The following is a 25077-nucleotide window of genomic DNA, read 5'->3' on the forward strand; positions in this document are numbered from 1 at the left end:
CCATGTTCTGGAAGAACATTGCTGAGTTTTATAGATATTCGAGATAATCAATATCATATTGAAACCACTGAAGAAATTAGTTCTGAATTTCTTTGTATCACTTTTTACGAGTATGGTTAGAAACATATTCACGAGAAGTTAGAATGTCTCCCCAGTGGGTTGTACATCACAACCATTCGCGGCATAGAAGCCCATCATGTGGCCGGCTCTATGCTTGAGTTCCAGAAAACTTTGCTACTTTAGCATAACCGTATGGAACATCCCGGACGTGATATGATGAGTCGTATCCTCAAATCATCACATGGGCATCATTTACTTCCTTACGTTGGATTCCCGCCATGCAACGCGTGTTCTTTGGGGAAGTTGAATACTCAACCCTCACATACAAAGATTATTCACAACCTCCCCCCCCCCCCCCGAAGTTTCTTCTGAGGATTCAAGGGAATATTTATGGACCTATCAAACCAACATGTGGACCATTTAAATACTTTATGATGTTGGTTGATGCATCGACACAATGATCACATGTTTGCCTGTTGTCCACACGCAATGCTGCATTTGCAAAACTCCTAGCACAAATTATTAAGCTAAGGGCTTATCACCCTGATTATTCGATCAAGTCGATTCGACTGGATAACGTTGAAGAGTTTAAGTCACTGATTTTTGACAATTATTACACATTAGTAGGAATTGAAGTCAAACATCCAATACCCCATGTTCACAACTAAAATGTTCTGGCCGAAGCTTTCATAAAACACCTTCAATTGATAGCTTAGACTTTGGTTATGTGAACCAAACTGTTGGTATCTGCCTAGGGCTATACAATATTGCACGCAGTTATGGTGGTCCGCATAAGGCCCACCGATTCCCTACCTCATTCACCATTACAGTTGGTTACTAGATACGTGCCTGATGTCTCACATTTACGTGTGTTTGGGTGCACAGTTTATGTGCCAATAGCGCTACCACTACGTACCAAAATGGGTCCTTAGAGGAAAATAGAAATATATGTCGGTTATGATTTGCCATCAATTGTTCGCTATATAGAACCATTGACAAGAGATCTTTTTACCACACGTTTTACGGATTGTCACTTTGATGAGATAGTCTTTCCGTCGTTAAGGGGAGATAAGCATGCTAACGTTCTTGAAGAACACCGTGAATTATCGTGGTATGCTCCCACTATGTCTCATTTAGATCCCCGTACTGCCCAATTTGAAATTGAGGTGCGACAAATTATAGATCTTCAAAGCATTGCTCAAAGTATGCTAGATACTTTTACCGATCTAGCTAAGGTGATAAGATCACATATACCAGTTGCACATGCACCTGCAAGGATAGACGTACCCCACGTACATCCTAACAACACCTGGGAAGGCCAGACCATCCCCGAAGGTGAGAAGGTCGCATCTTCCATGCGGCATGGTACATTGGCGGCTAGCCAATCATCAGCTCCGACCCTGAAGCATGGCAAACCCCTTGGTTAAAAAGATTCACAACCCCAGAAGAGGAAATCTGCACCAACTAGTGACCTAGTTTGAATCTGACCATTGCTCATTCATCTGTTCCAACGTAAGAAGTTATTCTAGATTACGGTGATGTCTTTATTGAGACAAACTGACCTCCCGAAAATCCCAGGATTTCGGTCCACTACGCAGTATTGGATGAGGTTTGGAATCAGAATGAAATGATCATCTATGATGCATTTACGTATACAGTAGCTACTGACATCATGCTTAGCGCTAACATTGAACCACGTTTCGTTGATGAACGCCGACGTAGAACTGATTGGTCAAACTGGAAATAAGTAATTCAGGTTGAACTCGATTCGCTTGCGAAACATAAGGTGTTTGGGCATGTAGCTCACATTCCTCCACATGTGAAACCTATGGGCTACAAGTGAATTTTTGTGAAGAAACATAATGAGAATAATGAAATGGTGCAGTACAAAGCACACCTCACGACCCAAGGCTTCTCTCAACGCCCTGGAATTGATTACGAGGAGACATATTCCCCTGTAATGGACGTCATAACGTTCCGCTACCTTATCAATTTGGTAGTTTCCGAAAAATTGAATATGCAGCTTATAGACATCATAACCGCGTATCACTATAGGGATCTAGATACGAAAATATACATGAAAGTTCCAGAAGGACTTCAATTGATTGGTTCAAATAGTTCTAGACCACGGAACACTCTCTCTATTAGATTGAGCAGATCACTTTACAGATTGAAACAATTCGGGCGGATGTGGTATAACCGTCTGAGTGAATATTTGACAATTCAGGGTTATGTGAACAATGAATTATGCCTATGCGTGTTCATTAAGAAGTCACATTCCGGATTTGCAATCGTTGCAGTTTATGTCGACGACATAAACCTCATTAGAACTTCTGCAAAGCTTAAGGAAATTGCTACGCACTTGAAATCAAAATTTGAGATGAAAGATCTTGGGAAAACTCAATATTTCCTCGGCCTGGAGATCGAGCATTGTTCGGATGGAATCCTAGTACATCAATTGAACTACACCCATAAGGTGTTGCATCATTTTAATGATGATAAAGTGAAGCCTTCGAGTTCACCTATGGTTGTTCGGACTCTAGATGCTAAACAAGATCCCTTCCATCTGATGGAGGATGAGGAGGAGATTTTAGAGCCTGAAGTTCCATACCTAAGTGCAATTGGGGCTTTATTGTACTTGGCTCAATGCACTAGACCTAACATCTCCTTCGCTGTTAATCTTTTGGCTAGACACAGCAATGCGCTTACACGCAGACACTAGAATGTTGTTAAAGACTTTTTTTGTTACCTCAAGGGTACTATGGATTTGAGCTTGTTCTACACCCACGAATCCTCGAGAGGACACGCCGCCCCCCTCAGTTCTCGGGTTGATTATTGCCTTGTTGGTTATGCAGATGTTGGATATCTATATGACCCACATAGGGCATGTTCTCAAACGGGTTATGTCTTTACCATTGGAGACACCGCTATATCTTAGAGGTCTACCAAGAAAACGATAGTTACGACTTCTTCGAACCATGCTGAGATTCTCACCTTATATGAAGCATCGTGTGAGTGCTTTTGGTTGAGAGCAGTTATGGAACATATTCGAAGTACTAGTGGTCTTACTTCCGTCGTTGAGCTTCCTACGACAATCTTTGAAGATAATGCAGCATGTATCAAGTAGTTAAAGAATGGATAAATCAAAGGGGACAACACCAAGCACATAGAGCCAAAATTCTTTTATTCTCACCAGCAACAACAACATCAGAACATTGAAGTCAAGCAAATCTGTTCCCAGGACAACCTGGCCGATCTCTTCACCAAGTCACTGCCCAAGTGTACTTTTCAGAAGCTCGTCCAAGGAATCGGTATGCGTAAATTATCTTAATTGAATCGCTTGTAGTTCTCTTATTTGGAAGTTATGTCTAACTCAAGGGGAGTATCCAGAAGCATACTCATTTGATCTTAATGTACCCTTTTTCCTACAATTAGGAGCATTTTTTCCATTGGGTTTTTGCTACTTAACGAGGTTTTGATGAGGCACCCATCCTGGGATGATCATACTCCATTAAGTTCACTACTTTCGTTCTATTTGACATTTTTTTTAGACATTATACATACTTCTTATTTTTCTCCTTAGTCTATGGGTTTTTCTTCCACCTTGGGTTTTACCATAGCAAGGTTTTGTGATTTTTACTACCAATGCATACTTTCTTAAATTTGAGACTCGCATTTGTCCATTGTGTCGCTGACTTCATCAACTATTCTACCTTATCTGCTCAAGATCTAATGCGATGATTGTTTGAGCATTTACACACTCAAGGAGTGTTGCAGTCATATTTAGAATAGGAATGTGATTGTGTAAATTCTAGTAGATCTAGAATATCTCTTATATTCCTATTAGGAGTTGATTACCTATTACGAGTTGTAATCCTAAAAGAGTAAGGTTTTTACCTATCCTACTACTATAAATAAAGTCACAATGGGGTGATACAACACACACCCAACAATTAAATCACTCTCTTCTCTCTCTCACTACCGCCGACCTCCCTCTCTCTAATTCCCTAGAATAGTTCCATCAAATAAGCCTACAATAGTAGAATAGTTCAACCTGAATAGTTCAATAATTAATAGGATTTTCTGTTTTAATAATTAATAAATGTGGAAATTAGATGTATGAAATGATGTAACGAAAATCATTATCTATTAGTTTAGACAATTTCATCCCGAATAGTTCAACTCCAATATTGGAACCACTTCATGTTAAAACTCCGAATCCACCACTGGTTATGCTTTCCATTTTTTATTTCTAATTTGCAATGGGTTTTGTGATTGATTTTGTGGCTTAAGTTTCACAAGGAGAAGACGAGTAAGATAATGGCGCAAAGATTGCCACGAAGTCTCATGAAGATAAACAAAAGTGGGATTACTGTAAGTGCACGCACATCCCCCAAACAGACTACTACTTGTGCTTATTATTGTGCTTCCTTGCTTGCTTTTCGATTCGATTTTAGAGGCTGGCTTTTGGGATTTTGATAGATTTTTAGGGAATTAATTATTTTAGGGGCTACTTAGTACTACGGTCTAATAATATTTTTTGTCATAAGAGATCTTATGTTCGATTCTCGCCAAAGACAAATTTGAACTACATTATTGCTAGTTCATTATGAGGCTTAACTCATTCTCCCACATCTTAGTGTAGATAATATTTTTGGCTAAAAAAATAAAAAATAATTCAGGGGTATTCAATTGTTGTTGATGAATCAAACTTAATAAAAGAAATGTGTCTTAATTAGAATATAGTGTCTTATTCTCTCATATTGGTTGGATTTTGGTTGTGGATGAATCAAACTTAATAAAAGAAATGTGTCTTTGAATAGCTTCTTCTAATTTCAATCAGTTGTTGGATGGATTCCATGGTCGAGCTTGATAGAATTTGTAAGTTTGTTGTTCAAATTGTTCTCTATGATCCAACCGCCCCTTTAATAACAATTCAGTTTTCAATTTTTAGTATTATTTCATTGTTTTTAAGACTCATTAAAGTAGCTTTCATATTTTATTTTGTTTTTTTAAATTGAAAATTTTAAATAGTTGGACATTAGTGAAAACTGAAAAATTAAAACAGTTATTATTGTCATGGAATAACATGGGAGGTAAAAAGATAGATAAATGTCTTTTTAATGTTTTAACATCAATTCTCAATACCATATCTTAAGGGTGAGTTGGTCGTAAGTAACTAGAAGAACATTTTTGGTTCACTTACTGAATAGGGTCCGGGACAATTTTGACTAATTAGTTTAAGGGAACTTTCATGAAAATAGCTTAAGTTAAATTTATTTTAATAAAAAATCATGCTATAACTTTATTTAATAAAAAAAACTTAAATTTTAAAGAAAATCTCTTAAATTTTAATAAAAATGACAAAAAATTTAAATTTTAATGAAAAATACATAATTACACATTAAAGGAAAAATTGATGCGCATGCCCGCGCATCCTCACATATATTGTTTATGAAACTTACCACACTATTTATGAAACTTAACGGTACTCTACTGTTTATGAAACTTACTACATTATTTATGAAATTTAACGGTACTACACTGTTTATGAAACTTACTACACTATTTATGAAACTTAACAGTACTACACTGTTTATGAAACTTAACATTACTACATTGTTTATGAAACTTAACGGTAATAGACTATGTATATTATTTCTTTTGCCTTAAGTAGGTAAGAGTCAAATCTACATATATCAGTTTTATATATATTATTTATTATACACATGAAAATACATCTTACGAGATTATAGTACCTTCCCTCACATTTTTCACATACCTACAACAATAAATGTAGCTCTCCATCCAATTTCTTGATCTTGGGTGTCATCTTGAAGAAAATTTTCCTTGTGCCCATAACACAAGTAGTACACCACGTGTTATTATGTAAGCGGTGAAATTTTTTACTTTTTATGTTATTAATTTTTTAAAACAAGAATCTCACCACTTGTATAGAGACACGTGGTGTAGCACCCTGTGTTCGGACACATTGAAAAATCTCTCGTCATCTTGACTACTACTGGAAAAGAACACCACAAAAATAAAAATGGGGAATGTAATTCAATTTGAAGTTTTTTCGCATTCTAAGCAAAAAAAAAATCTCTTAATGCAGCTGACAATGGGAGAAAAATGGGAGTGTGGAAAAGAGGAAGTGAAGGGCGGGGGGATGCGCCCAGCACGAGTTGGATTTTTTTTTTTTTAATTTTTTTGTCCTTATCATTAAATAAAGTTAGTAGATGGTTTTTTTTTTATTAAAATACAAAGATTTAAAGCATTTTTCATTAGCTCTCCTTTAGTAGCATCCTCAACAATACTCAATATATATATAGATATATATATATATATAGATATATATAGATATATATAGATAGATATATATATAGATATATATAGATATATATATATATATAGATATATATATATATCTATATATATCTATATATATATCTATCTATATATATATAGCTTACAAATAATTATCATATAACTTTAACCTAGTGACCATAGAAATTTTTTGGTTCACTTAGCTAGTGAAATAGTGTCCGATAACTGTTTTGCTAAGTAATTCAACATAGCATCCAATGATACTCTCTATATTAACCAACTATAAATATATACATAAAACAACTTACAAATAATGACCATGTACAACTTTAACCAATTTGGATATTCATATATCATAGTCAGATACAAGTAAGTTCTAATGTGCAACGTAGCACTAAAGTGATTCACAATACAATTTTTAAACTCTATTTAGCTTACACAGGACACACATAAATAAAATTATAGTCACCTATTCTTGACCCCATCTTTTATGCCTATTCCTTTGATAATAAAAGCTACCCTCTCAACCCCTTTAACCTCAAGGTTCTCAACAATCACTTGGCAACAAAAGGGTTTTTCATTCACAAATTTATGTCAAAAGTGGGATTATTACTGTGTCAATGATTGTGTATTCCGCTGGTATCGTTTTTTGGGTGAATGGTCCTGACCAAGGAAGAAAATATCGGTAATATCGGAAATATCGGTAGTCCGAAAACACGGAAATATCGATGGAAATATCGGGATAATATCGATATCGATAAAAATTACATGGAAACCACGGAAATTGTAAGAAAAACTTGGAAATTTTTATTGAAACTTTGCAGGATGTTTATTTAGTCAATTATCTATTAGTTTATCACAAAAAATTGGAAGGAAATGCATTGCATGATGGATTTAACATTATCAAGTTGATTATATAGCGAGCTGACAAACATTGTGAGTGTAGAAAATATGTAGAAATTAATGAAAGAAGTCTAAACACACCATAATCATTTATATATAATGAATTAGTACAATATTTTACACTTTATACATTGCATGGTAAGATACATGAGTGACTTAGTACCACATAGAGTTCCTATGAGGTTCAAAATTTTCACTATCTTCATCATCTCTATGTGTAGAGTGAGTGTATTTTGAAGAGTAGTTAGCAACCATGGCAATGGTTTTCAAGAACCAAAACCCAAAAGTCAATAAGAAACCGAATATTTCGGTATTTTTCGGGATTACCAAACAAATGGGATTTGGAAACCAATCCCATATCGAAAATTTTGGTATTTTTCGGGATGGGATTCTCGAACTTCAGGATGGTTTTGGTTTGGGATTTTTCGGTTTGGGTTTGGGACTTTTTCGGTTTGGTTTGGGATTTTTCGGAATTTTTTCCAGCCCTACCATGTAAGTGACCAAATAAAAAATAGAAAAATTAAAAACCACATGCCATTGACTAAGTAATTAATTGACACAATTTAAAATATAATACCACAAAAAATTTGGAAAATGTGCAAATTTGTTTCTTGTAAAAAGAATTCAAAACAAAAGCATATATATAAATATTGTAGCATATTATCACAACAACATAAGTGGTATGGTGGTTAAGGCGCTAAGGAGTTAAAGTGGGAGGGGTTCGAACCCCTCTATGTTCAAAATTGTGACTTTTCAAAATTTTCAGGAATTTTTGAACAAAATATCGCGATATTAAGCGATATTATAGTTAATATCGCGATAGTATCGATATTATCGCCATATTTTGACGAAAACTCATTGGATACTCATTAAAATATCGTTAACCCAAAAAAACGAAAATATCGACGATATTTCGCCGATATTTTGGATATTTTCTTCCATGGTCCTGACTGACTTTGTCAAGCAGAATGCTTTCTTCTAAAATTCATTCTCCTTTTTTAGCCTTCTGTTGTCTCTTAGGCTTGGGTGCGACTTGTTAGGTGTCTCATCTCTATCTGCTTTTGGAGCTGATTGGTTGTTTAGCTATTGGTCTCTTCGTCATTGTAATTGTGTAGACATCGAAATTTTGGTAAATAAATGTTGACCGATAAATCAAAGTTTTAACGCTCATGTATTACATAAATTTTACACGTAGCGTGTGACTCGACGAAAAATTGAAATGAGTCGGAAAAGTCATCAAACAGGACACGTGTCAACACCTGGCAGAAACGACTTATGTCATCTGGAATATTATATTCAAAATTAGGCCTTGGAAAATTCTATAAATAGAAGCCAATTTCATTCATTTCGGGGAACCAATTCATATGACACCAAAACCTTGAAGCTCTGAAGCTCTGAAACTCCGAAGCTCTCAAGCATCCAGGTTCCCGAAGAATCAAGAAAGCTCTCTTCGTTCTTCATTCATCGTTCTTCCAAGATCAAGCCCCGACGGCCCTTGGATCAACAATCATCCACCTTCAAGATCAAGCCCCAATGGCCCTTTGAAGAACTTCCACCAATTCAAGATCAAGCCCCGACAGCTCTTGAAGAAAGTGTTCATCGTTCATCATCCGTTCATCCTAAGATCAAGCCCCAACGGTCCTTTGGATCAACAACGTCGACAAATCCACACATCCAACCGTCCTTCAAAATCAAACCCCAAAAGCCCTTGAAGGTCCGTTCATCACCGTTATCAAGCCCAAAAGCCCTTGAAGATCCGTCAATCATTGTTCTTCAAGATCAAGCCCAAAAGCCCTTGAAGATCCGTTTATCACCGTTATTCAAGATCAAGCCTCAACAGCCCTTGAAAAAACGCTCATCCTCAAGATCAAGCCGCAACGGCTCCTTGAAGATCTGCTCAAATCCACCTTCAAGATCAAGCCCATGGCCCTTGAAGAACGTTCATCCTTAGATCAAGCCCAATGATCGGATCATATTTATATATATTTTTACTTCAAATTCACTCGTCTTTTCTTAGTTAATTCCTTATATTTTTGAACTATTTACGTTATTTTTGTGTTTATAGGATTTGTTATGCAAAGAAAATAAAAATGGCACAAATGAGTTTTAAATAATAAATTCGTCAAAAAGTAAGATTGTTTTAGTTTAAGTATTAATTCTTATCCCTTCCACCTTTAGTTTAAAATAAGTAATTGATCCAAGTTTTATATTTTGTTATGCATACACACACATATAAATAGACACACACACGTTGTTCTCTACTTTTGATATAGTAAATATGCATGCAGGTGCTTTTCGAGCTGGAGGTGTGAGGAAGAAAATGAGCACTTGGGGATCAGAAAAGAGAAAAATAATAAAAAGCTTTGCAGAGTGTGGTAGGTGAAAGGCACAGAAGGAATAAAAAAACTGCACTTGCAGCATTAGTGTGGTGGGTGAGGCATTAGCCTCGGGAGAGAAAAGAATAAACAAGACCTTGCAGCCTGGGCAGTGGGGGGGGAACGAAATAAGCTGCCTTTGGCAGCAGATAGCAGGGAGAAGGGGGAGAGATAGAAGGGAGGACGCTGCTTTGGCAGCGTGAGAAACCAAGAGGAGAGCAGAGGCTGCCATTTGGCAGCTTGAGTCTTGACTGACGGGAACTGGGGAGAGACACGGGCTGCCACGGGGCAGCGTGCGGAGAAGAAAAGAAGGGAAGCAAGTCAGGGACTTGCCAGGCAGAAACGAGAAAGGAAAGAAGCTCAGAGGGGAAGCTGCAGGAAAGGAGAGGGCGCCAGCGAGGCGCAGTTCACACGGGCACGAACGCAGCAGATCACCTTCTTTCGGTTTAATCTTTCCAAACTTCTATTTTATTTATGTTTTAATAATGTGTAAATAAACTTATTTTGGCTAGAGGTTAATTCAAAGCCATGAATATATTTGTAATATGAATTGATTACCTTCAGTTGTGATTTATAAGTTGTGAATTCAATTTACTTATCCGTTCGTATAAAAACTGATTTGTGTATGTTGGTTGAGAGTGCACGCTTAATTTTCATGCATAAATTTGACGCTAGAATATAAGGGAGTTTCACCTAATCGTTATGAACTTATATTCACAAGTAGTGAAGGTTGCTAGTCACAATCACGTTAAGTAAATTCTTGGCATAAGTTTCATGCAAATCATAGTAACGAGTGTCTCGTCAATGCTTATGTTTTTCATAGAACTTAATGATTCTTGCTTGTATCTCTATTATGCAACTCATGTAGGGAACTTGTAGGGAATGTTTTGGGTTGTCGTATGCAATCATCCAACCCAATAACTTGTGGAAAAACTGAGGGTTAATTAGTGCAATTCACGGTTAATTTGGGGCATTGAGTATTAATAGCTTATCGAAAAGCAACTGAAAATCAATTCATGTTCAAGTGTGTCATGTGTGAAGAATGGATCTCTAGCTAATCCATCAACCATATATTTAGTTTTACTTTTTATCTCAATCACAACCAAAACCAATACCCCCCATTTATTTTCTTGTATCAAAGTGTGCTTAAGTTTGTTTTGAACTCTTTGAGTCTAGTTTAGTGTTTTAAAGCCTACTTTTGTGTTTTTAAGTTTCTTCTTATTTTTTTGAGTCAAGTGAGAGGTTATTAGCAAGCCCTCCTAATCCCCGGCCTAGAACGATACCCTACTTACATCTATACTACAATTGTCAAAAAGAGGGTTTAATTTGTGTGTCAAGTAATTTCTCGCACCAAATTTTGGCGCCGTTGCCGGGGATTAGCAACTTTGCTAATCCTTTTATTTTTGTTTTTGTTTATGTTTATATTGGTGTTTGTGTATTTTACTTTTGATATTTGATTTATTTTTCTTTCTTTGATTTTAGGTTCAAATGGAGCCGAGGGAAATTTAAAGGAAAGATGCGTCCGGCTAAAGACGTTAAATCAAGCGCTTCTTGGGAGGCAACCCAAGCATTCAACGAAATGAGACTTTGGAATCACTAACCCAATCAGCTTTGCATTCTTCCACCCTTATCTTTACTGCTTTCATTTTGTTTTGTTTAGTTAGTTGTGTTATTTGGTTGATTTCTGTGAGTTTGTGTTATTTAGTTTAAGTGTGGGGGAAGGTTAACCAAAGTCTCTTTACATTAATTTAAATATAAAAAAAAAAAGTACAAATATTTTACAATGATGTAAACTAATAGTATTCATTGGTCGGGTGGTGCTTCAGTAGTAGGCGGGGCTTCAGCAGTCAGCGGGGCCACAGAAGGAGGAGGCGGCAGAGGTTGATCAGTTGGAGCTTCACTACGCGGTGCCGCTCCAGAAGACGAAGGCAGATGTTGTTGGAACAAACCCACAAACCTCCGATGATCAAGTAAAATTTGACCATCGGTGTCTTGCATCTGGTCAATCTTCCTCTTCATGCTGGTGGCATAGCTATGTGCGAGCTTGTGCAATTCTTTATTCTCATGCTTGAGCCCTTTAATCTCTTGTTTGAGACTCTGTATTTCAGCCACCAACGACTCAACATGACGGGTTCGAGCATATAGGCGTTGGGCCATGTTGGACACAGAACCCGCACACTGCACGCTAAGAGCCAGAGACTCCTTAACCGCCAATTCATCAGACCGTCTAGCGAGCAGTCTGTTATCTCTAGGAGTGACAAGGTTCCGGGCCACCACCGCAGCGGTCATGTCATTTTTCATCACCGAATCCCCAACGGTAAGAGGACCAGTAGGAGATATGAATGATGGGCGCCATATGTTGTCTGGTGAAGGCGGAGCTGCCTCTTCACCAAGGTTTAAGTCAAAACGACGATCGGAAGGGCCAGACATTTTTCAGAGGTGGTGAAGAAAGAAGAGAGTCGGACAGATCAAGATTAAACAAGTGCAAGAATGGAGTGTTTACAGGAGGGAGCTCAAGTGTGTTGTGGAACAAAATTAACGCCTCTATAAAAAGAAGAAATCAAAGAGGCGCTCCTCAGAAATTGAAGAGGCGTCCTCTCGCAAATCGAAGAGTCGGGGCTCCGTTCTCAAACGCCTGATTCTTTTCTCAAAAGAGGAGTTTCCTTTCTCAAAAGCCGGATTCTTTTCTCAAAAGAGGCGTTTCATTTCTTAAAGGCTGGGCTTGCTCAGAAACCACGAGCCGAACCCCGGATTTCAAAAGATCAATTTGTCCAGACGTGTTGTCACTCGTCACATGCAACCGGTAGCTTTGCGGAAATCACGGGCAGTTTGTCGAAGCACCAATTCAGAAATCAAAGAGGGAAATTCAACAGTCAAAGACACGCTAGCTTTCTCAAAAGCTGGGCTTCAACCCACGGGCAAATCTTCTTTTCCTGATTTATCCGCACGTGTCACATGCTACCTCTACAATCGACGATGCTCAGAGCTCGATGCGCCGATTCCAGATATCAATGAAGAATCTGCTTTGCGGAAATCACGAATAGCTGGTCAAAAAAAAAAAAAAAATTATGGTGAAGTGGGAAAGCACGTTGCACTGTTCTTCTACTCGTGTCGGTAACCCTGGGTTAATTGAACAGTACCTCTACCAGCCATTAAGAAAATTCTTTAAATGTTAAACTTCATTGCAAAGTAGCCTCACTCAAAACTTCTTCATCTCCGAGAATGCATTCCAAAAGAATCCTCTTAAGTTACTCAGTGTTCCTCATTCCTTGGGATACTCTTGCGAACAACCCATTCAAAGAAAAAGTATTTCATATCATAAAGGTTGAAAGCAAGAGTATCTCATATCATGCTTTCTCCATGTCCTTCTCCTTGTCTTTGTTTTCCGACAAGGAGAAAGAGAGCAATCAGCCAGCATTTGGTATCAATCTTCCGATCTGGAGCCAACTGCCTGGAACCCCTTCCTGATTGCTTACCTAGCCTTGCTCTCGAGTACTCATCTTCTTCATCTTATGCTTCCGTTTTGTCTACCACATCTACTTGGGGGACAAGTAAGGGAGGTGAAAATGAGACCTCGAAGCATGGGGAGACAATTTGCCAATTCATCCTCAGCTAGGGAAGGAGAAAGAAAGCAAGAGGTGGGCACTTGGAAATATTGAAGAAAGAATCAGACCAAAACAGCTACCTTGTGCCTGCCCGCCATGCAGAGGAAACAAGCAGAGAAGAATGCAGCTCGTACAATCAAACCAGCACAAGGAGTCCGAGTTGAAGAACTCGAGAAGCTTCAACAACATTTGGAGGGCACCTTCGCCAAAGAGCAAAGCCTCGCAGTACAATAGCATAAAATCATCACTTGCAAGTGAAAAGCTAAGTGTCACCCTGTTCAAGAGGAAAGCTGTGGAAAGTCAACAAGCACGACCAATGATTACTTATTAGTTTTATTCATTATCTTTTATCGTAATTTTCAATTTTTCGTTTGCAATTTTTTTTAATTAATTTTCTTGCGTTACTTAACTGAATTATTTCTTTTCTTTGCAGGAACTTTTGGTTCTTTCCACCCTTGAAGTTGATTGCAGAATTTTAGCTTGGAGGGTCATCGCTTGATTTTACTGCAAACTAGGGAAGTTTTCAGTCCAATTGCTTTATTTTGTTTCTTATTATTTATTTATTTTATTTTTATTTGCATTATAGTGTTTTCTGACATTGGGGACAATGTCCAGTTTAAGTGTGGGGGTAGACATCTCTAGAATTTCATTTGTTTCTGTGTTGTTGTTTTTTTTTTTTTCTTTAAAAAAAAAAATATATATATATATATATAATAAAAAAAAATAAAAAATAAAAAAATTGGAAAATTTAAAAATCCAAAAATATTGTCTTGTTTCCCTTATTGTTTTGAATTAGATTTTTGTTAGTTTCCCGACCCAATGATATAATTGGATCAAATTTGAACCATGATCATCAAGAACTTAGTTAACATGTGTTTTGTGAAATTCCTAATTCTCTTGTTAGTTTTGTATATGTTTGACCATCTTTGAAAAACCAAATGCACATAGCCTTGTTAATGTGAAACTAAAGTATGAATTAAAGCGTCATATGTGAATTTAGTGACCATATTCATCCTATGTGAGTTTTTGAGCCGATTGAAAGTGTGTGCATTTTTCATACACTCCTATTCTTTCATGTGTGATGAACTTATGTGAGATACATCTCTAGAACTTGCGTAACGATCTTTCGAAATGTTTATCATTGATTGCATGAACTTGGAAATGATAGAGGCATTAGGTTTACCACTATGGCCCAAATAACCATGTTTCCCAAAGAAAAATGATATCATTAGATTGCCAATTTGAGCCGTATTTGTTGAACCTTTTATTTCTTATCACCAGATATGTCTACCCTTATACCTGAAACATTTTTTCCTTACCCTTTCCAAGCGAGCAATGCGAGATTGTCTTATGAGAAACGTTTGTGAAGTACTTTGAAGGTGTTTGGCAAAAGAATAAGTGTGGGGGTATTTCATGTTTGTATTAAAAAAAAAAAAAAAAAAAAAAAAAAAAAAAAAAAGAAAGATTGTATAAAAAGAAAATAAAAAGTTTTTAAAGTTTCAGTTTAAGGGTGTGATTGGAGGTATCAGAAGAATCGTTGGAGAGCTTGAGTTCTTATAAATCTAAACAAAAGAATTGCTTGCAATGTAGCTTAGAACTTGTGTTTTCCTATTCTTTCGTTTCAATAACCCTATCCCTAAGCCTCATTATATCCAATAAAAGTCCTCTTGATTTAAGTTTTGCAATTATGACTGTGGAGAAGTGATCTTTATGCAAGCTTATGGTAGAAATTTCACATTTGTTTCTTTGAGCGAAACACATTAAAACTAAACACATGTGTGATTGAGTGCATATCCCGTGAGAAGGTCGCTAGTTTGCATATGATGATTTTAAAAATAAAAACTTGAAATTGCATTAGCATGGCTATCTCACACACTACACTTCAATGATGATTTAAAGATTACTGCTAATATTTGAATGAGGAAGATGAACTTGGATTAGTTTGTTGGTGTTAGCTATGGTTCTTGATGATTTGTTTTCTCGAATGAAATTCTATGAGGGTCACATAGGGGGAAACTAATGTTTTTCATGTTAGTACTTTTTCATGTTTTCTTTGTTTTGCTCGAGGACTAGCAAAAGCTAAGTATGGGGGTATTTGATCGGATCATATTTATATATATTTTTACTTCAAATTCACTCGTCTTTTCTTAGTTAATTCCTTATATTTTTGAACTATTTACGTTATTTTTGTGTTTATAGGATTTGTTATGCAAAGAAAATAAAAATGGCACAAATGAGTTTTAAATAATAAATTCGTCAAAAAGTAAGATTGTTTTAGTTTAAGTATTAATTCTTATCCCTTCCACCTTTAGTTTAAAATAAGTAATTGATCCAAGTTTTATATTTTGTTATGCATACACACACATATAAATAGACACACACACGTTGTTCTCTACTTTTGATATAGTAAATATGCATGCAGGTGCTTTTCGAGCTGGAGGTGTGAGGAAGAAAAGGAGCACTTGGGGATCAGAAAAGAGAAAAATAATAAAAAGCTTTGCAGAGTGTGGTAGGTGAAAGGCACAGAAGGAATAAAAAAACTGCACTTGCAGCATTAGTGTGGTGGGTGAGGCATTAGCCTCGGGAGAGAAAAGAATAAACAAGACCTTGCAGCCTGGGCAGTGGGGGGGAACGAAATAAGTTGCCTTTGGCAGCAGATAGCAGGGAGAAGGGGGAGAGATAGAAGGGAGGACGCTGATTTGGCAGCGTGAGAAACCAAGAGGAGAGCAGAGGCTGCCATTTGGCAGCTTGAGTCTTGACTGACGGGAACTGGGGAGAGACACGGGCTGCCACGGGGCAGCGTGCGGAGAAGAAAAGAAGGGAAGCAAGTCAGGGACTGCCAGGCAGAAACGAGAAAGGAAAGAAGCTCAGAGGGGAAGCTGCAGGAAAGGAGAGGGCGCCAGCGAGGCGCAGTTCACACGGGCACGAACGCAGCAGATCACCTTCTTTTGGTTTAATCTTTCCAAACTTCTATTTTATTTCTGTTTTAATAATGTGTAAATAAACTTATTTTGGCTAGAGGTTAATTCAAAGCCATGAATATATTTGTAATATGAATTGATTACCTTCAGTTGTGATTTATAAGTTGTGAATTCAATTTACTTATCCGTTCGTATAAAAACTGATTTGTGTATGTTGGTTGAGAGTGCACGCTTAATTTTCATGCATAAATTTGACGCTAGAATATAAGGGAGTTTCACCTAATCGTTATGAACTTATATTCACAAGTAGTGAAGGTTGCTAGTCACAATCACGTTAAGTAAATTCTTGGCATAAGTTTCATGCAAATCATAGTAACGAGTGTCTCGTCAATGCTTATGTTTTTCATAGAACTTAATGATTCTTGCTTGTATCTCTATTATGCAACTCATGTAGGGAACTTGTAGGGAATGTTTTGGGTTGTCGTATGCAATCATCCAACCCAATAACTTGTGGAAAAACTGAGGGTTAATTAGTGCAATTCACGGTTAATTTGGGACATTGAGTATTAATAGCTTATCGAAAAGCAACTGAAAATCAATTCATGTTCAAGTGTGTCATGTGTGAAGAATGGATCTCTAGCTAATCCATCAACCATATATTTAGTTTTACTTTTTATCTCAATCACAACCAAAACCAATACCCCCCATTTATTTTCTTGTATCAAAGTGTGCTTAAGTTTGTTTTGAACTCTTTGAGTCTAGTTTAGTGTTTTAAAGCCTACTTTTGTGTTTTTAAGTTTCTTCTTATTTTTTTGAGTCAAGTGAGAGGTTATTAGCAAGCCCTCCTAATCCCCGGCCTAGAACGATACCCTACTTACATCTATACTACAATTGTCAAAAAGAGGGTTTAATTTGTGTGTCAAGTAATTTTGCGCATCACCCAACGGCCCTTTGGATCAATCGTACATCCACAAATCAACACCTTACGGAGATCAAATCAGAGGATCAAATTTGAAAGAGATTGTAACCCAAAATCATCAAATACAAATATCATTTTGTGCACGTGTTCTTGTCTCGTTTGTTTCAGGAAAATTTCGTGTTCACAAATTTGGCACGACCGGTGGGATAATCTCTACCTCTCATCTCTTTCTTCGTTCAAGGAATCCAAATACGCCTCAAAGTCAATGGCATCAAACAAGGGACAAGCCGTTCTCTCAACCACCAAGGGAAGGATCCTGAGCACTTCTGCCGCGAACGGACAATCCATTGGCGCCACAACCGCTCCTCAATATGCCACTTCAAAGTTGGTGATGCTAAAGGAGCAAGGGGAGCACTAAAGGTGCGAGTCTGTCATCAACCTAACCTCACTGGGGGTACCGAAGCATGCTGCTGAGGCACACAAGATGACATCCCAAAATAGCCAACGACGTTCTTCGTCAGCATGCTGGATGTCTAAAGGAAAGTCACGTCTATTGGTTGCACAAGTCATGACCATCGACGTTACCTCCATCGAAGAACAACTGGCTCAAATGAATAAAGCGATCGTAAGGCTAACACGGATTGTTAAAGAAAAAGACTTGCAAATCGCTTCACTCGTCAGCCGATTAGAGCCACAGAACGGCGAGAACCCCGACCTAGAGGATGATCCACTAAAGAGAGGAGCTGGCAAAGAAGATAAGCCTCTGGTGAAGAAGATCGATGTGAAGCCGGAGCCAGACCAAGCAAGGGCACTCATGGGATCTCTTTCTATCCAGCAGCTGCAAAAGATGATCACCAACACCATCAAGGCACAGCACGAAGGGAGCTCACATACCTCCTTGTTCTACTCGAAGCCTTACTCCAAGAAGATTGATGCCTTGAAGATGTCAAGGGGTTATCAACCACCAAAGTTCATGCAGTTTGATGGAAAAGGAAACCCAAAACAGCACGTTGCACATTTCGTCGAAACTTGCAACAACACGGGGACGGAGGGAGACTACCTCGCCAAGCAGTTTGTGCGCTCGCTGAAAGGAAACGCCTTTGAGTGGTATACGGACCTAGAGCCTGAGTCTATCAACAACTGGGAGCAATTGGAAAGAGAATTCCTTAATCGCTTCTACAGCACCCGCCGCACTGTAAGCATGTTGGAGCTGACAAGTACGAAGCAATGGAAAGATGAGCCAGTCGTGGACTACATCAACCGATGGCGCACTCTAAATCTCAACTGCAAAGACAGACTTTTGGAGACCTCCTTGATCGAGATGTGTGTTCAAGGCATGCAGTGGGGATTACACTACATCCTTCAAGGCATCAAACCACGGACCTTTGAGGAGTTAGCCACCCGCGCCCATGACATAGAGTTGAGCATCGCCCATCATGGGAAGAAAGAATCGATCGTCGACTACAAGAGCGACAAAGTTCTTGGGACAAAGGTGGAGAAGGCTGCATGGAAACCCATCAAGGAAGCAATGACGATCAACACAGCTCTTGTCAAAATCTCTACACGAGGCAAGGCGATTCAAACCGAAGCTTTTCGTGATCAAGAGATGCGTAGACGCACTTTAAAAGAGCGCGAGGAGAAGACTTATCCATTCCCCGACTCTGATGTAGTTGCCATGTTAAAAGACTTGCTTGACAAAAAGGTGATCGACTTACCTGAGTGCAAACGGCTGAAAGAGATGAATCATACTAACAGTCCAAGGTACTGTAAATTCCACTGTTTCATCAGTCATCAAACGGAAAAGTGCTTCATACTGAAAGATCTCATCATGAAGCTGGCTCAGAAAGGAATCATTGAGCTAGATCTTGACGATGTGATGAAGTCAAATTATACCACCATCACTTATGGCTCTGTCGACTCAAAATCTTCACCTCAATCGCTGGGGGCATGCTCCAAAACCATGCCGGTCAAGTAGAGTAAAGTTAAGGGATGGATTCATGTTACTTCGAAGAAATTGCACAAGAAGCATATGTCTCCTCCACAAGGTCACCAATCGGAAAATGGGCAAAGCAACTCTCGTCAACCTTCGAAGCGATGTGAAAATGTTGAGGATGATGAAACTTTGACACAAAGATTATCCATCCCCATCACAATGCGCGATTTCCTCCCCGAAGACTTCTTCAACCACTCGGTCAAGACTCCTTGCTATGAGGATTGCAAGGAATGCCTCTCCAAGATCGATTGACAAATTCACAAGCTCCTTGTTCGCACGAGCCTAAATTGCACAAACCAACGCTCCTGGTCCGCACGAGCATAAAAGGCGACAACCAAAGCTCCTTGTTCGCACGAGCCTAAACTGCGTATGGCACAAAAAAAATCCAAAAAAATATGTATTTGAACTACGTTTTGACTTGATCTCTTCTTTGGAAGGGTACGTAGGCGGCTCGAACATTCAATTTCGAGTTCAGTCATATCAAAATAAAAAATAAATGTTTTATTAAAGAAAGTAAATTTTATTACAAAAGAAAAAAAAATGCAATGAATACATATGTTATTATGTATTTACAAAACAAACAAAAACAAACAAAACAAAAAAAAAAACAAAACAAAACAAAACAAAACAAAAACAAAAACAAAAACAAAAACAAAAGAAAAGAAAAAGAAATAATATATGTATGAGTGTCTCGGCCCAGCAGCAACAAAAGGCTCAAGCCACAAGCCACAAGCCCAATCCACGGTCAAGTCCAATGCTCACAAATTAGACCCATTTCTCATTTCTTGCATCATTGCTCAAAGTAGCACATCCAAAATGAAGCCTAAGTGCTGTCGAATCTGCCCCAACCCGGAGTGCAACAGTTTGGTGCTTTGCTGGCCCAGCTGAGTTTTGGAACCAAATGTCTTGGGCTATGAACCCATCACCATCAGCAGCTAGAAGTTGCAGAGTTGAAAGGGGCCAGGGCAGCGCCGTGTTTCTTTGCTGATGCTTCCGCCTCCAATTCCAAATATAATCGAACCATTTCCGTTCAGGTGGACGAGGAAATAAAGGCAGTCATCAGCAACGACCTCTCCGCCAAATTCGCTGCTCTCAAGTCCCCACCGCTCACGGCCTTGGCGTTCGCTCCGTCACCATCTGTGTCTCCTGCACTCCCTCGAAGCACCTTCACCGCCTCTGCTGTTGCCGCGCCGTCCGATTCATCATCATCATCACTGGCGGGTCCCGTACCTCCGCCCGTTGATTCGCCGCGCCTATCTTCTTCTCTCATTCTACTTTACTCTATCTTCTCTCTCCGTCTCTCTTAGACGCACAACAATGGCGTCGTTCACTCCATAACCAGCTGCTTTCGCACCTCCCGTGGTAGCACCGTCAGCCGCAGTACTTAATCTCCCACCACACCAACTCCAAATCGCCAGCCTGTTACTCTTCCGCATCAAACACCTGCGTACACCGCAACCCGATCAAGGTCACCCTCATCCTTCTCCGTCTTCATCATCAAGGCCAGACCCTACATGGTTATTGAAAATCCTCCACTGCATCTGCTCCTCCGCCATGGCTGCTGCCTCCGAATGTGATTGACAAAACCAAAGTTTGTCAACTCACACCCAGAGACCTCCTCCGTCTCTTGCCTCATCGAGCTTCAACTTCGCTGCTCCGTCAAGTTCCACCCTTGCAAAGCACCATATCTAAAGAAAAAATAATTATATATATATATATATATAATAAAAAAATATAATAAAATAAAAGTTGAAAGGTTCATGATGGTGGTGGGTGTGAGCACCATCGAAAGCAAAAAAAAAAATTTTAAAAATTAAAAAATGATGGTGGACGACACCATGTGAAAAAATAGTATTATAAAAAATCATAAAGTCCTTTGGTGCTTCTGGCACCATGTGCAAAAAAAAAAAATTATATAATGGATGGTGCATCTGGCACCATGTAAAAGAAAAGAAAAAATATATATATATAAAAAATGAATGGTGGATCAGCACCAGGTGAAATATATATATATATATATATATATATATTGAATGAAGAAAGCCTCATTTATTGATTTCTCTGAAAATTTACAGAAATGTACATTTTACATCAGTAAAAGAAAAAGAAAAAAAAAAAAGCAAACAGGAGGGAGCCTTCACGAAGGTTGCTCGTGTAAAGCCTCATCACTCGGCGGAACTCCAGGAAGAAGAGGAGCCGGAGGTTGATCATTTGGAGCTTCATTACGCGGTACAGCCTTAGAAGACGAAGGCAACTATTTTTTGAACAAACCCACAAACCTCTGATGATCAAGTAAAATCTGACCATCAGATTCCTGCATCTGGTCAATCTTCCTCTTTATGTTTGTAGCATAGTTATGTGCGAGCCTGTGCAACTGTTTATTCTCATGCTTGAGCCATCTAATCTCCTGTTTGAGACTCATCACTTTAGCCGCCAATGATTCAACTTGACGGGTTTGAGCAAATAGGCTTTGGGCTATATTAGACACAGAACCTGCATACTGAACACTGAGAGCCAGAGAATCCTTAACAGCCAACTCATCAGACCGTTTGGAAAGTAGTCTGTTATCTTTGGGAGTGATAAGGTTCCTAGCCACCACCACATCGGTCATATCATTCTTCATCATCAAATCCCTAACAGTAAGAGGACCAGTAGGGGATATGAAGGATGGGCGCCATATGTTGTCTGGAGAAGGCGGGACTGCCTCTTCACCAAGGTTCAAGTCAAAACGACGGTCAGATGGTCCAGACATTTTCAAAGGTGTTGAAGAAAGAAGAGGTCGGACAAATCAAGATCTCAAAAGTGCAAGAAGGGAGTTTCTACAAGCGAAAATTCAAGTGTGCTTTGAAACGAACTGCGTGCCTCTATAAAAATCAGCACTCAACGGAGCTCAGAAATCGAAGAAGCAATCTCAGAAATCGAAGAGGCAATTGCTTTCCCAGACGCTTCAGCACCCCTCACACGCAAACTTAGCTTTACGGAAATCACGGGCAATTTATCGAAGCGCCAATCCCAGATATCAAAGAGGCGCCAGTCTTTTTCAGCCTCGTCAATACCTGTCACATGCACACTCAGCTTGGCAAAAATTACGGACAATTTGTCAAAGATTTTTGATGAAGAAGAAAGCACATGAAGCCATACTGATCAATCACTCAATGGTTGCCAACACGAGTGAAAGAATAGTACCTCTATAGGTATTAAAGAACTTCCTATAACTGTCCACCTTCACCCTCCATAGCAAGGCAGACATACAGAACCTTTCTTTGTCTCTGAGAATGTCTTCCCAACGAAGCCTATCAAGTCACTCAGTGTTCCTTATTCCTTGGGGTACCTCTGCAAACAAATGACACCAAAGCAAAAGTATCTCATATCACCAGGTAGAAAGCAAGAGTATCTCATATCATGATTTCTCCCTGTCTTTTCCTTTGTCCTTGTTCTTACCTGCAAAGACAATGATAAAGAAAGCAATATGTCAGAACCTCTACTCAAACTCGGATAAGGAATCGACTACCTGGAACCTTTGCCTGGTTGCTTACCTGGCATTGCTCTCGAGTACTCGTCTTTAACTGCTGATGTACTTCCGAAGAAGATGCCACATTTGCCTGGATAACAGATAAGGCAAGTGAAAATGATACCTTGCAGCATGTGAAGACAACGTGCAGAAGAAACAAGCAGAAAAGAATGCAGCCTGCACAATCAACTCAGCAGAAGAAGTCTGAGTTGAAGAACTCAAAAAGCTGCCACATCTGCCTAGAGAACAAATAAGGAAATGCGGCATGCACAATCAACTCAGCAGAAGGAGTCCAAGTTGAAGAATTAGAGAGAAGAAGGGGTCTGAGTTGAATCCAAGAGCTCGAGAAGCTTCAACAACATATTGACGACACCATCACCGAAGAGCAAAGCCTCGCTGTGCAACGCTGTCAAATCGCCACCACTTCTTCGAAAGCAAGAGTATTTCATATCATGCTTTCTCCATGTCCTTTTCTTTGTCCTTGTTCTTACCTGCGGGACAAGGAGAAATAAAGCAATCGGCCAGCACTTGGTATCAATCTTCCGATCTGGAACCGACTGCCTGGAACCCTTCCCTGATTGCTTACCTAGCCGTGCTCTCGAATACTCATCTTCAACATCTTATGCTTCCTCTTCGTTTACCATATCTGCCAGAAGAACAGATAAGGCAAGGGAAAATGATACATTGAAGCATGTGGAGACAAGCACAACAAAGCACATGCCGATTCATCCGCTACTTCTTCAAAATCAAAAGTATCTCATATCATCAGGGTTGCAATCACTCTGGGTAGATGACTCGTTTTGACCCTCAAATTCTTGGGTCGACTCGCTAGGCGTTGTGGGCTGCACGTGCCGATTCACCACCCTTGAATTAAATCCTTAAAGATCAAGTCACCAACTGGAAAAAGAGCCTATCAATCTTGAAAATCATACCGTTGACCAAACTGCTCAGGTGTGAATTAGAAAGATTGAACAAAGCAACAAGTCGTCACCTTCACCTCGTGCCTGCTTGCCATGTGTTCGAGTCAACCTTCAAGAATCAAGCCTCAACGGCCCTTGAAGAAGCTTCCAGCCAAATTCAAGATCAAGCATCGACGGCCCTTGAGGAAATCACAAGTCCGATTCAAGATCAAGCGTCCACCACCCTTGAATCAAATCCAGTTCAAGAATAAGCTGAGGAAAGTCAACAATTGGAGGAATTCAGAAAATCCTCCAACCCAGTTCAAGATCAAAGCTGTGGAAAGTCAACAAAGCGCAAAAAACAAATACGTGCCAATTCATCCACAACCAAAGCCAAAGATCATCTACCATATAAAGCTCCTTGTGGTCTAATTTCAACTTTCAAGATCAAGCATCGACGGCCCTTGAAGAAATTTTCAACCTTCAAGATAAAGCCTCAACGGCCCTTGAAGAAATCTCAAGCCCAATTCAAGATCAAGCCTCAACGGCCCTTGAAGAAATCTCCAGCCCAATTCAAGATCAAGCATCGACGGCCCTTAGATCGACATATACATTAAGGGACTTCAAAACGCATCTCCTACACGTGACAAGCACATGTATACGACGCGCCTTGAAGTGGGGGCATTTGTAGACATCGAAATTTTGGTAAATAAATGTTGACCGATAAATCAAAGTTTCAACGCTCATGTATTACATAAATTTTACACGTAGCGTGTGACTTAACGAAAAATTGAAATGAGTCGAAAAAGTCATCAAACATGACACGTGTCAACACCTGGTAGAAACGACTTATGTCATCTGGAATATTATATTCAAAATTAGGCTTTGGAAAATTCTATAAATAGAAGTCAATTTCATTCATTTCGGGGAACCAATTCATATGACACCAAAACCTTGAAGCTCTGAAGCTTTGAAACTCTGAAGCTCTCAAGCATCCAGGTTCCCGAAGAATCAAGAAAGCCCTCTTCGTTCTTCGTTCATCATTCTTCCAAGATCAAGCCCCGACGGCCCTTGGATCAACAATCATCCACCTTCAAAATCAAGCCCCGACGGCCCTTTGAAGAACTTCCACCAATTCAAGATCAAGCCCCAAAGGCCCTTGAAGAACTTCCACCAATTCAAGATCAAGCCCCGACGACCCTTGAAGAAAGTGTTCATCGTTCATCATCCGTTCATCCTAAGATCAAGCCCCAACGGTCATTTGGATCAACAACGTCGAGAAATCCACACATCCAACCGTCCTTCAAGATCAAACCCCAAAAGCCCTTGAAGGTCCGTTCATCACCGTTATTCAAGATCAAGCCCAAAAGCCCTTGAAGATCCGTCAATCATTGTTCTTCAAGATCAAGCCCAAAAGCCCTTGAAGATCCGTTCATCACCGTTATTCAAGATCAAGCCTCAACAGCCCTTGAAAAAACGCTCATCCTCAAGATCAAGCCCCAACGGCTCCTTGAAGATCCGCTCAAATCCACCTTCAAGATCAAGCCCACGGCCCTTGAAGAAC

General features: G+C 39.1%; 1 pseudogene; it reads left to right on the forward strand.

The window, feature by feature from the left end:
* Positions 1 to 2821: 2821 nt before the first annotated feature.
* Positions 2822 to 25077, forward strand: part of LOC126603222 (uncharacterized) — a 32115-nt pseudogene continuing 9859 nt past the window's right edge.

Source organism: Malus sylvestris, chromosome 2 (assembly GCF_916048215.2).
Source record: "Malus sylvestris chromosome 2, drMalSylv7.2, whole genome shotgun sequence".
Lineage (NCBI taxonomy): Eukaryota > Viridiplantae > Streptophyta > Magnoliopsida > Rosales > Rosaceae > Malus > Malus sylvestris.